Genomic DNA, 4643 nt, shown 5'->3' with positions numbered 1-4643 from the left:
AAGAAAAAGGAAACTAAAAAAACTGATTACTTGGGCACAAGCGGTACCGAAACTGCACCACTACGGGCACCGCAGGCATGGATGGACTGGGAATCCAGGGCTGTTGACCAGCCTCATTTATTAATCATACAGGTTAATCATCTCGATATCTCAAGAAATCAATAACTGTTTTCTCGAGAAAACAATTTATTGTTTAACCATGATAACAAGACAATTATGCCATTATTTGGAGAAGGCAAAGGGGGAAAAAAATTTGAGTGCGACTCTCGGCTTCCGTAGTATTGTATAGATTAGTTTGCTCTTTTTGTTGTAGTTTTCTTTAGGTAAATGGAATTTGTCCTCAATTCCACCATCAGTGTTGGACCCCAGGGAGGAAAACCTACTGTACCTGACCTTCATCTGCTCAAACAAAACATCATGTTTCTTTATGCCTATGTCTTAGGCACCATATTCTAAATTTTTCATGTCAGTAAAACTGCCTAAATGTTGCTTATCTGCTGTGTTAGTCTTTCCAGGTTGATCTGTATTTTAATACTTAATATCAGATGACTCAAAAACTGGATGTTTTATTATATAATTTTTGCTCATATAAGAAAAAAAAATAATCTTGCTGTGTCCTCACAAAAGCACTTCTGGGTTTTGCAAGTAGATGCACTTATTTATTTACTCAATCAGACATTCAGATACACCATTACCCATTGAGTAATGTATTACATTTTATAGCTTTGTTAAATCTTTAACTTCAACTTCAAGGATTTTAGATAACGCCTTTTATTTATATACAAAGAATTGAAAAATATCTCGATCCCTAGACAGCACAGTATAAAATTGACAATATGGATGTATTGCAAAGACAACAAAGGGGAATGTCTTTATGTTTGTTGAGGCTCAGAAAGGTAATGAATCCAACTTATATAGATAGTGTAGACGTGGATGGCATTTAAAAGAACTGATAGAATATTCACCAACCAGACAAGGTAACCCAGACACAAAGTTGGTACCAAAAACACTAAAATGCTATCTTGCATCGATAAGAAAGCCTTTGTTCACTAGAAAATCCATATTTAAAGTACCAGAGAGAATGAAAAGAAAATTGAAGACTTTTGGAGTAATATCCTTTAAACAGCTGAGATAAGTCTCAATTGTGTTGACAAAAAAAAAAAAAAACACAATAGAACAAAATTCAAAAACAGCATGCCAGGAAACAACCTTCATATCAACTGTGAATCATGGAGGTGAACGTGTAGTAGGGAATACTTTGCTGAAGCAGGCTCAAATCAGATAAAACACAATTTTATTTACATAGCTCCAATTCACAACAAGTCGGGTCAAGGCAATGTAAAGACTCAATTCCACAAAAAGACAGACAGGACTGGGCCATCATAAAATCCACTAGGGATTTTATCCTCTTTTTTGAGGGCATTTGCAGAGAATCTCCACACCATCTTAAACAAGTGTGAAGTAAAGCAGAGCTGGACTCTGCAACTAACAATACTCGTATCTTTCTCTCTCTGAGATGCTGGAAGTTACTTAAACCAACATCACAGCTGAAATTTTCCTGTGACTGGTTTTAGGGACTGGTAGATGGAAGAATAGTGTCTCAGATATTATGCTTTTTAGATAAAATGGATAAGCCCAGCTATTGGAGATTGGTTTTTCACACTAGCAGTTCTACGCTTACGGACAGCTTTTCATTTGACAAAAAGGTGACATTTTATGTAAACAACACATCCCAAGCACAAAAATAACATGAGACACTGATTTAGGAGCCTTTGTTTACAACAAATTCAATATTTATCATTGTTTTCATAAATTCACATTACTGTAGCTTTAATAGCTAGATTGTGCTGACTGTATACATTTATGCCATCTCAAAGCCATAGTTTATTAGATTATTGCATCTAATGGTTGTGCTGTGTCATTCTTGGTAGATGTTGCTTCTACTGTCAGCTGATCAGTACCCACTGCTACTGCTGTAAAGCGAGATGTCAGAGGTCCTTAATCACAACGGAGACAGCATCACTCTGGAGATAATTGTTTTGTTGCCTGCTGAGGCTTCATTGCCCTACAGTCTATCAGCCAACCCTCTCAGTTTGACAGATTCTTTGGACAAATGAATTATCCTGCCTTGATAATGAACCTCTCTTCACAGCTTCCTTATTATAGTGGTTCCACTGATATTAGGACCTCCCTTACATTCTCTAATAATCCACTCAGCATTGGGCCTTCCAAGCGCAAAGCAGGGATGATGAAACCTTTCCTGGAAATAAAATCCGACCTTGATCTCGATTTTCTATATAATGACAGGTGCATTTTGTGGAATATCCTCCTCTCTCAATGTTTGGAAGACACAATTACCCACTGGCAAATTTTATGCAGAACTACTGAGTTTGGTCAACTTTAATAACAGCAGCTGATGGTGTTAGCCACACACTGTGTGGATGAATCATCTTTATGTAGAATAAAATTGGTGTTGTAGAAAATCAGAACATGGTGTACATACTTTTTATTAATTAAAATAATGGGGTTTTGTTTCTCACTAATAGTTGTGATCTGGCTATTATTTGCTTGTGAATCAAATTTGGAACAAAAAAAAAAAAACATTTTTTGCCTGACGAAGTTGTTTAAAAGGTTTGCTTGTACAAAAGTAAATGCATTGCATGCTAAATGCTGGCATGATATTTGGGTCTGAGTTTTTTTTTATTTTTTATTTTCTTAGTCTGTACTGTGTGTTTGTTTTTCAGAAAACACACACACCCCCATTGATCCTTAAATGCAGATAAATCAATTGAACCTGATTGAAGGAGTCTGCTTCTTCTTACTGCAAGCACCTGAACATCCCAACAGTATCCTAACCCGACACCCTGAAGGGATTGTAGCCACCTAAGTTCCAATTACAGTCAGTTTATCATACAGGTGCCATTTTGAACCACATTGTTTCATACAAAAAGAAAATGATGGCAACTGAGTGTGATGATGTAGCATCCTTGTCAAATTGTGCAACATGTTGCAGAGGTTCTTCAAATGACCAAACGAAGAGTCAAGTGGAATGGTCTGAGGTCAAAATACAGTAGGAACAAAGTTGTGTTCAGTAGAAATGAAAAAATTAGCAAAGAACAGGAGCTGAAGAGAAGCAACAAGAGTAACCAAGCAGGAGGAAGTATCCATCACACGACAATGAGTCCAACTTGTAGGTGTTTAAATTGTAGTAACTGAATCTTTTTCAAAAGAGCTACAATACATGATTCCCCCCTATGTTTCCTATGGTTGGTACCTATTTATATGAGCACTATATGTCATAGCCACATACTTGGGTATGTCCTATGATAATGATGTAATAATAGGTGAATTGATGTACCGAATGAAGAATCTAATGGCCCTTGATGCAGGTGTCCAAAGTCTGATTCCAATGTCTTTAGACAAATGCTCTCTGATCTTAACTGTGCAGTATCGACAAGGCCTGAAATTAACTTTGTTGGCCACCAGCCACTGTGATTTTTCAATCCACCTGCCAATGAGGTATTTCACTGGCCTCGTATAAAGCTTTAAAACTCAGAAAAGGATTTTTGAATATTTCTTGAGCTTATATATATTTGGCCTGGTGTGATTAGCATTTCTAATAGAAAATGACATAAATACAAAAAGCCAGTCATCTCACTGAGGGTCTCAGTTAAGACCTAGCTGCAAATTTAATTAACCATATAGCTGTCCTTTAACTGTGTCTTTGCCACTGTTTGTATCCAGGTTCAACTTATTATCTTTTTGAATTACATTAATATTGAAATGGTATTTTTGTTAATAGTATGAAAATGGTGACGTTACACGATGTACACAGTTTTGTTAATGAAAGCTCTGTTTTTACACCTTTAAAGCTTTATCCCTCTGGTTCTTTTTCCTGTAAAGAGATCACTCAGGACATACTCTTTAAATTACACTTCATAATGTAAATGTAATAAATAAACATGAAACACATCAATAGTTTTTGTAATCTTACTCGGATCAGAGAAGTTGCTTTGAGTTACAAAAGGTAGCGCTTACCAACTGGGCTCACATCTAGTGAAGTGGCCATGATTTAGATCAAGGACACTTTTGCCATGTGCATAATGAATAGGACTTTTTATCCTGACATAAGGAACTGTCCTAATTAGATAAACTACTTGGGAAAACATTAATTCTGACACACAACAGGCAGTTAATATTGGTGATACTGATTAACAGACTCACACATCATGAGTAATAATAAAAGCCCTAGCAGCTTGTTTCGTGTTTGTGGACTAAAAGACAGATTTCCGACCACCTAAACTGCTGTAAATTCCGCTGCTTTGTGGGACTTTTTGGGAAGTTATGCAGTATGAGTTAAATTCTCTGAACCAGAAAGGATTGAATGCATGCACTTAATGATGGAAGCGGTAAGGTGTTGACGTATCTCTATTTCCTTCAAGCTCGGGTCCTCTACCAGAGGCCTGGGAGCTTGAGGGTTCTGTGCAGCATCTTCGCTGTTCCTAGAACTGCACTTTTCTTGACCAAGATTTCTGATGTTTTTCCAGGGATCTTCTGTAGCCACCCATGCAGTTTGAGGGTAACTGCCCCGAGTGCCTCATTGACCACAGGCACCACTGATGCCTTGTGTAACCAATGTAGAC

Source organism: Cyprinodon variegatus, unplaced genomic scaffold (assembly GCF_000732505.1).
Source record: "Cyprinodon variegatus isolate N-32 unplaced genomic scaffold, C_variegatus-1.0 Scaffold1463, whole genome shotgun sequence".
NCBI classification, from domain to species: Eukaryota; Metazoa; Chordata; class Actinopteri; order Cyprinodontiformes; family Cyprinodontidae; genus Cyprinodon; species Cyprinodon variegatus.
Note: the sequence above shows the minus strand (reverse complement) of the source record.